General features: G+C 27.8%; 1 pseudogene; it reads left to right on the top strand.

Moving 5' to 3' along the window:
• Nucleotides 1-6,366: 6,366 nt before the first annotated feature.
• Nucleotides 6,367-7,959, top strand: LOC125024878 (annotated as a pseudogene).
• Nucleotides 7,960-10,473: the final 2,514 nt, after the last annotated feature.

The following is a 10,473-nucleotide window of genomic DNA, read 5'->3' as shown; positions in this document are numbered from 1 at the left end:
TATTATTATTATTATTATTATTATTATTATTCACTTTTTTCAATTTCTTCCTATCTGTATAAATATTATACATGTAATATTTCTTCCTCAAGCTATTGTATAATAAATGCTGATAGTACATTTTTTAAATTGATTTGGGTAAAAAATACACATGGTATTGGCAAGCAAAAACAATGAGCAGACACGGTAAATAAAAATGATTTTTGATTCTCTAAATGTTGAAATATTACTTTCGCTCGCATTATATTCTTTCATTGCCAAATCTTGAAGCTCGTCTTCGGTAGGATTATATTTTTCAACTCTCGATAACCCAAACATTTGCACGTCGATACAGATGCATACTCGGTTTTTTATCTAGATGTTTTGGGTTGCAACAGTTAACCTTATGTGATGACGATAGCGAAAAAAAAATTATTAATGGCTGTAATGTCATCTTTGCGTATTCGTAGTGTGATATGCGTTTCTTAGCATTGTTAATTCATTATTTGTACGAGTTGCATCTATAAAGAGATTGAGAGAAGAATCATTATCATTATCATTTTCATTATTCGACTCGTTATAAAATATTCTCAAGCGAAAACCAGATTTTCGTTGGTCGTGTTGCCTTCTTCTTTTTTATTATTATCCATCAACATTGAACATATCATATCAAACATTTTTAAAGTTCAAGTGCTCCTTTAAATAAATGTCGTCAAATTGATCAACATTTTTATGAGATTGACTTGATACTGGTTGCCATTCTTTATTATGAGAAATTAGCTGAAATGTAATCATCATTGCTTGAAATATTCTTTGTATTATTATATATTTTTCTTTGATGGAATCGGTTTTCATATATTTTATTTCTATCGCGTGGATAGTACCATCATTATCGTTCAATACAGTTATCCCGATTTGGATCAAAGATAAAGATTTTATAAAGTCCCATAATATTTTCTTGTTAGATATGTTGTTTGTTCCAATCATTATAATATCTCGAATTGTAGTCGATCCTGCATTGCTAATAATGAAATTGAAATAGTTTATTAATTCCAATTTTAAGATGAGATAAATTTTCTATATAGAATTTAGGTGATGGTGACAATTCCATATTTATTAGAGAGAAAGAAAAAGAAAATAAATATCAATGGATATATATATATATTATATTTATTGTGTTATTATATATATATATATATTTATATTATATATATAATAATATTATAATTTATCCCCAATTACAAGACTAAAGACCATATTTTAATGATAGATAAAACTGTCCACAAAGTTAATGGAGTAAAAAGTCTGGCTTCACCCAATAGTGGTGTATACTGAAACATGTCTATATTATTTACCGTCGATACTTCTTTTTCATTCAAAAAATCTTCATTTTCCGTATCGTTGTTTACAAACTGTCTTGCCAGCCCATATTTCTTTAATAAAGATTGGAATTCTCTTTGAGTCGTAATAATGTCGTGGTTATTTCTCTTCATAAACTTTGGGGTAAATTCTTGCATGTAGATTTCTGCATAGAGAGAGCAAATAATTTTTCACTATACAATAGGGATAAACATTCTATAATCATATCTTTATAGTAGTGTTAGTTCGACTATTTACATGATGTTCAATGGGTACTCTATGAACCGTTGCAAAAGAGTCTTCTCCAATGATATAAAGATATATGGTTAGAATAAGATCGATAAAACGATTAACAGCTGATATACCACAAGACGAAGGTGATGGTGACATTTTATCTTCTTTACATTGATCTTTTTTACTTATCTTTGACATTAATTCTTTTTTAAAATGTTGATATTATTTATATCAAACGATTCATTTTGTTAAACATTTATTGATTTTTGTCTTTTGAAATAATATATCGTCATCTATTTGTTGTTTATTTGCTAATGGTAACGATGCGGTTGTTGGTAACATTAATGATGTATCAAACATACATTTCCAAAAATTCTCATTTTTTCCCGTACCATTCGATATTGCCTTGTAGTTTTTATTACACCATGTAACATCTACAATATTGACTTCATTTTCACCACATGGTTTTTTAGATTTTATAAAATACATATGATCACTGTTGTTAGAATCATCATGATTATGAACAATATCCTTGGTATTAGTATTAGTAATATTATTATAGTTAACAGTATTATATTATTATTAGGTTTTTCTCTTACAACCAGATATATTTTCCTCGAACGATTGATTCATATCTTTATCTATCAGTTCATCATGCCAATGGCGTATTCCACCGGCAGTATAGGTGTTTTAGATTATCTTTGTCAAACTTTACAACATATGATGCTAATGTAATCGAATCTGTTATAGATTTACTAGGACATTTTTTACTGTGTTCCTTTTTCATCTTTTCACGATGAAGTGAATCTAATAATGATTCATTATAGCCAATGTTTCCATAAATTAATTTATTAAACTTACCCAGCAATAAAAAAACACATATATTGCAAATGCAGTTAATAGCAATTATTTTATGTTTCGTTACATTATTGGTAATATCGTTATCATTATCTTTAAATAATAGTTCGGGATCCAACTCTTTCATAAGCAGGCAGATGATAGAAGCAAAAAAACTTTTAGCTTCCCAAAAACTGTCTAACTATAACCTTATGACAATGCCGACATACACTAATATTTTCTTCTCCTATCGTATAAAAAGGGTTTATCATTATTATTATTATTATTATTATTGTTATTACTATTAGCGACGAGTGCGGCAAAATCTTTCCATCCTCTATGGCATGTACAAGCCAGTTTTTTAAAGTTTAAAATTTCTCTATAAACTATTTTTAACGACTCGTTAAAAGTTAATCCCGGATCATTATAATCCGAACCGCACAATACCATAAGAAGCATTCCGGCATCTATATCGTGCGGTACATGAGTAACCGTTAATTCATAACACATTTGATATTGTGTTCCTGTGAGAGATGAAAAGGTGGCATTCTCATCATAGTTCTATAGAATCGAACACCATTCACATACGACGGTATTTCAAGTTTTCCGCTCATAGCCACACTGTGACTAGCGCACAGGTTCCACTTGTGGAGCACGTCATTATCAGAAGAATATAAATTAATGGTAAAAGGGTCATCACATTTTACCTTTTCTCTAAATTCATTCCATGTAAAAAAATGTTGACATTTCTTTGCTATGTCTACTTCGGATGAAAGTAAAGTGTTCATATTGAGATGAGTTAACTTTTTTTCATCTAAATGTTGAGTGTGCGGTATACTCATGTTGCATAGATAACCAGCCATATGCACCATTATTGTCTCGGCTTCTGAGCAATCAGTTTTGTTATAAAGTACAGTTTTAGCTCCTATTCTGCACACCAACGGTACCCGCAGTACATTCATCAAATAATGAATAATAATACAAGATGGAATGTGTAACATAAATTTTCTTAGCATATTGACGCGTTGTTTTTTTTCAATTTCTATACTCGTTAATAAGACATTTGCGGTCGTACAATAGGTATTTACGGTCGTACAACCGTCTGTATTTACGGTCGTACAACCGTCTGTATTTACGGTCGTACAACCGTCTGTAGAGACAGTGTTATCTCTTCTCGCTTTTCTTGCGTTTCTCTCTTTGTTCTTAATCGGGTGACATTTTCCATCATAAAACAATAAAAACATGGCGAGCGGAACTTGTGTTTTTTTGAGGAAACATTTCTAATAATCTTTTAATTATATCTTGTGCAATAAACAGAATGATTCCCTCAAATCGTTCTAATAGTCCGATACATCCTCGAGTCCATTCCTTGTCGCGCCCAAAACCGGCAATTTCATCACGGGTAATAAATAAGGGTTCATTAATTAACTTGCCTATTTTCTCTTTAGTGGTCAATGTTTGTTTTTTCTGTACTAGTAGTCAATTGTGAAAATTGTCCAGCGCAAGCTTCTTTGCATATCTCATCATCATTCATCATCATCATCATCGATAAAAGCATTATAATTTGTATACATGGATATTTCTTTATTTGTCGGATATCTCACTGGAACAATTGTTATAAAACTTTCCCGGTTTGCCTTTTGTATTTGACTGGCAAGACTAAAGAATGATTCTCTATAAAAACATTTCATCTTCATCATTCAATGTTGCTTTTGGTATGATACATTTATCGACACAAGTTAATGGATAATTATCTTCTGATATCACGCAGTTAGAATCTCTTAGGGTCGAGATGACAGTACCTGTAATTTTATCTCTAAACAACACAATTTGTCCGATAAAATAATTGGAATATATATGGTTATTGGCAAATCCCATAAGAGCTTTTACACTTATTGTTGGTAAATCTACAATTTCGATACTGTTAGTCGACACATTTTCTTTCTCATCAATAGTATTGACAAATAGAGGATTATCCCATATACCATATTATATGCGTTTGTTCCATTTATCAGTCCCATTTCTAGATATTATAAATACTATATATATGATAATCATATATATAAGTTGTATATATATATTGAAGTTTTATTCTCTCTCCTCCCATCCATTACATTAAATCAATTTCTCTCTCTCTCTCCCCCCATCTATTATATAAAATGTATTCTTTAATCATTATAGGAAAGATTAATATAAAGTATATTAAAAGGAAGGATTAATATAAAATATATTAAAAGGAAAGATTAATATACAGTAGGATTATATTATGATGACTTTAATCTAAATATACTTTTATATATAGGATAAATAATGAATATATATATATATATATTATATTATATATATATATATATATATATATATATAATTATTATTTTTTTATTATTTGTATATCTCCAATTAAATCATCGATACTCTGAATCATCCATTTTTTATCACCTCTTACATTAGTATCTTGTATTATATCAAATTCTCCTTGTTGTAGATTATAAGCATAATCTATATATATTTGATTTTTTTCATAAGATGATAACATCTCTAAAATAATATACATTGTTGAATTGTTTATAGGAGCATCGTTTATAGGGACAACCGGTTTATTTTTTTCAGACCACAAAATATCACAAAGAACACATCCTGTTATATGATAAACATAATGATACCACCTAAATCATCTTTACATGTTAGAGGTTTAAATTCTCGTATTGTTCTAAATAACATTGTAAACAGTATAAATTCTTCATTGCTTAAATAATATTCTTTTGCATATACTTTTCCGTTAGGTTTCTTTCGATCTAACAAAAAATATAGGATAGATTTTTTTCTTTTCTTTAAAAATAAAATATTTTTCATGTTGATCTCGACATTGTTTATCATACCATATGATAACAATGATCATAATTGATAAAATAAACATTATAAATATTATCACTTCAATTAATGGCCAGTGAAGAGATATTCTTATCATTTTTTTTATATTACTATATGTTTTTTAATGCTAACAAATATGGATTAAATTTTATCAACTATAATTGTTTTTAATAGGTGGGACATTATCTTCTACAAATATTGTATTTACTACACCATCGCTCTGATCTGATTTTTTTTTAACCTTTTGTTGTTGTGTGATTATATCATTAATTTTTTGAATAGCTTTTTTCCTTGCTTCAATTCTTTCCTCGTTTTCTTCTTGGTTCAAAATACGATTGTTGAATATGTCTCCGATTTTTGTAACTCCCCAAAATTGCACCCATATAATTTTAGATAATTTTAAATACCGGTACATTATATTGATAATGGTAGCAAATAAGGCTGCATGTTTATTACCACGTTTTATTTCTACGGCTAGGGTTTTTCTATGATTTCGTGTCGCAACATTTTTCGATAATGAGTGTCTTTATATCATAATTATCCTCATCAAATTTAAAGAGTTTATCTATATCATCATAACCAGTTTCTCTGTTCGTACTATACGGTGTCTCATCAACTTCTTTTTTAATAACATGATCAATTTGGTCATCATTTCTCAAAAAATTTAAGAGACTCTCAAACAGTGAGGATGCATCTAGCGCACGCAAATCACTATAAATACTTTTCTCAAAGTCAGTTTTCCAATCATCACTATGATGACTTTCTTCAGATAAAAGACTATGTATATCCAATAATGTATTTACAAACTTTTCATTATCGGTAGGTAATGACATTTTAATAACCGGTCTATCTATTATATAAAGTTTAATTTCTTATTAAGATGTTATTTTTATATTATTCACCCCAATATGCATAATTTTCATATATATAATATATATATATATATATAATATAAAGACAAAGGAATAGTATAGCTGGGTTACAAAGGAATATTTTTTAGAAATATCTAGGAGACTATGAGTCAATAGCCTTATAAGATTATAAAGAAAAAGAACATATAGGAATATAAAGAAAAAGAAAATAATAATGTCTAAACCATTACCTTTTATCGGTATTGATCTTGGTACAACTTATTCATGTGTTGCCATTTTCCAAAATGGAAAAGTGGATATTATTGCCAACGATCAAGGCAATCGGACTACACCGTCCTATGTAGCTTTTAATGATAATGAAAGGCTAATTGGCGAAGCTGCAAAGAATCAGGCGGGGATAAATCCTACTAATACCGTCTTCGATGCTAAGCGTATTATAGGAATGAGTTATGATGACCTATTGTAAAAACAGAAAGGAAAACCTGGCCATTTGAGGTTACTAATAGCGATGGTAAGCCGAAAATAAATGTAAAATATAAGAATGAACTAAAATCATATTATCCTGAAGAAATATCTTTCAATGGTTTTATTAAAGATGAGAGAAACTGCTGAGGCATATTTGGGTACCACAGGTGAAAGATGCAGTCATTACAGTTCCAGCTTATTTTAACGATTCTCAGCGACAAGCGACTAAAGATGCAGGAACTATTGCAGGATTTAATGTACATCGAATCATTAATGAACCTACGGCCGCAGCCCTTGCTTATGGAATTAACAATAAAAATGAAGAAAATAAAGAAAATGAAGAAAAAAATATATTAATTTACGATTTTGGTGGTGGTACATTTGATGTATCGATCTTAACTATAGATGATGGAGTATTTGAAGTCAAGGCTACTGCGGGAGATACTCACCTGGGAGGTGAAGATATTGATGATGTTATGGTAGATTACTTTGTGAAACATATCAAGGAGAAATATAGAATAAATATAGCGGATAGTAAACGGGCAATGCGACGCCTAAAAACTGCATGTGAAACAAGCCAAGAGGACATTATCGTCATCTACTCAAGCTGAAATTACACTGGAATCTCTATACGATGGCACTGATGTTAATTTGTCTATATCTCGTGCTAAATTCAATGTACTTTGTGATAAATTATTTCAAAGTACATTAACTTTCGTAGAAAAGGGCTTTGAGAGACGCCAAGATGGACAAAAGTTCTATAAATGAGGTTGTGTTAGTTGGAGGATCTACCCGCATACCAAAAGTACAAGAACTTTTGAGTAATCATTTTCAAAAAAAATTAAACAAATCTATTAATCCGGATGAGGCTGTAGCATATGGAGCCGCTGTGCAAGCAGCCATTTTATCTGGAAATTCATGTCAATCTCTAAAAGATGTTCTTCTTATCGATGTGGCTCCATTATCATTAGGCATAGAGACAAAGGGTGGTATAATGACTGTGTTGATTGATAGAAACACAGGCATACCAATAAAGAAGACTAATACCTTTACAACTAATGAGGACAATCAAAAAGAGGTAAATATTAAAGTTTATGAAGGAGAACGTCACTATACTAAAGATAATAATTTATTGGGTACATTTATTTTGAGCGGCATACCCGAGGGTAAACAAGGTGAGCCTCAGATCGAAGTAACCTTTGATATTGACGCTAATGGAATTTTGAATGTAAAAGCAGTTGAAAAAAATAGTGGTATTGAACAGAGTATTACTATCAAAAATGATAGCCGTTCATCTAAAGAACAAATTGAGAAAATGGTTCAGGAAGCTGAAAAGCATTAAGGAGGAGGATATGAAAATGAAAGAAGCTAGTGAAGCAAAAAATAATCTATATCAAACCTGTTATACAATGAAGGATTTAACAAAATCTACAACGGCTAATAGTAAGGGGTATGAAAACCAGATAGATGAGGTAATCTCATGGATTGATGAAAATCCTAAAAAAACAAAGGAAGAATACTTAAAAAAAAATCAAGAATTGAACGAATTACAGGAGAAAATATTAAATGATTTATCTTGTAATAATCAAATAAGGACACTGAAGATACACTAAAAGCAGAGCCCGAACATGAACCAAAAATTGAAGAAGTTGATTAAATATTCAATTTATAGAATATATATATTATATAATATATTATATATATTATATATATTATATTATAGATATTATATGTTAAATTTATAGAAATATTATTATTATAAATTTATAGAATATATATATTATTTATATATCAAATTTATAGAATATATATATTTATATATTAATCAGATATATATATATTTATATATTAATCACTATTATCACTTGTTATATGTGGTTACTATCATTAGAATGATTAATATTTTCCAATACTATAAGATAAATAAGATAAATAAAAATGTATATTTTCTTGTTGAAAAGGTATAATTCAAATATACTATAAGATAAATAAGATAAATAAAAATGTATATTTTTCTTGTTGAAAAGGTATAATTCAAATATACTATAAGATAATTAAGATAAATGTTTATTTTCTTGTTGAAAAGGTATAAATAAAAGTATATATTTTCTTGTTGAAATAATTTAATATTACAAGAAAATTTATTTAATATTACAAGAAAATTTATTTTTCTGTAACCTCTGTAACCAATATCAACAAAAATATATAATCTTAATGAAAATATATAAAACATATCAATATAATCTTATTGAATATATATAAACAATATTATCAAGAATATATTTTATTATAATTTAGTATTTATTATATTGATAATTATAATTGTAACATTAATATTATATGTTGAGAATTGTAACATTAATATTATGTTGATATCGTATTTATGAAATTATATATCGTACTTATGAAATTATATATCATACTTGATTAGTTATTACAACTATACAACTAATATTAAAGTACATTTCTTGTATCAACTAACATTAAAGTGCATTTCTTGTATATCTTGATAATAAAATATTTCCAAAAATAGCAAAGTGTATTTTTTGTTAAAATCAATATTAAAAATCAATATTATATTTAATATAATATTCGCATGGGGGGCTAGGAGGAAGGTGAGAATCAAAAAATATAATAGGAATATTGATAGACCCATTGCAAGACTCACTGCTTATTATATCATGAAAATAATAAAAATGTTAAAGGTAAAGGTAAACACAATATATTGTTTTTATATTTATTAGTTATTGTTTTTATATTTATTAGTAACTGTGAGGTCCTAAGAAATATTGATGCATTCTTTGGAGATGGAGGGCACTGCGGTGATTGTGGAAGTCTCGCTCTTAGTGGTAGATCTATATGGTGGTTAATCTGCGCCACAACAGCATCATCAAACTGTTAATGAAAAATACCATTCAATATGCGCCACAACAGCATCATCAAACTGTTAATGAAAAATACCATTCAATATGAAAGGATTTATCGTTAATGAAAAATACCATTCATATGAAAGGATTTATCATTCAATATTAAAAAGAGAAATATAATATATTAAAAAGAGAAAGATGAATTAATCAAAATTATCATCCTCCAATAGTAATGAAAAGAAAATCATTCAATAGTAATGAAGAAAAAGATTATCATTCAGATATAACAAATTAATAATATTTTTTTTAATTTTAAGTACTTACGATAAACATATCGAGTTCCTATTTAGGGAGAAGATGAACCCTCTCATGTTCCATGGTAAACAAGATAGGATTCTCCAGTTCAAAAATAATAATAATATATGGTAAACAAGGTCTCCAGTTCACAAATAATAATACTGATATAACAATATTTCCAAATAATAATATTGATATAACAATATTTCCATGATAAACAAGATCTCTATTTCACATATAATAATATTGATAATCAGTATAGATCTCTAGTTTACATATAATCTAGTTTACATATAATCAGATAATATAATAATCAGATAATCAATATAGATCTCTAGTTCATATAGATCTCTAGTTCACATATATCTCTATATATATATATATATTATCTTATAATAATCAATGATTATATAATCAATAATCAATAGATATTATCTTATAATAATCAATATAGATATTATCTTATTCACTTAATAATCAATATAGATATTATCTTATTCACTAAACAATATAATCAAATCTTATTCACTTAACAATTATCTTATTCACTAAACAATATTCACTTAACAATTATCTTATTCACTAAACAATATATCTTTTTTTCACTCAACAATATATCTTTTTTCACTCAACAATATATCCTCTATTATTGAAATTATGTAACATATCAGAACATTCACAAAATTCCTCAA

This window comes from Penaeus chinensis, unplaced genomic scaffold (genome assembly GCF_019202785.1).
Source record: "Penaeus chinensis breed Huanghai No. 1 unplaced genomic scaffold, ASM1920278v2 CTG_8616, whole genome shotgun sequence".
NCBI classification, from domain to species: Eukaryota; Metazoa; Arthropoda; class Malacostraca; order Decapoda; family Penaeidae; genus Penaeus; species Penaeus chinensis.
This window is presented reverse-complemented; position numbering and strand designations above follow the sequence as displayed.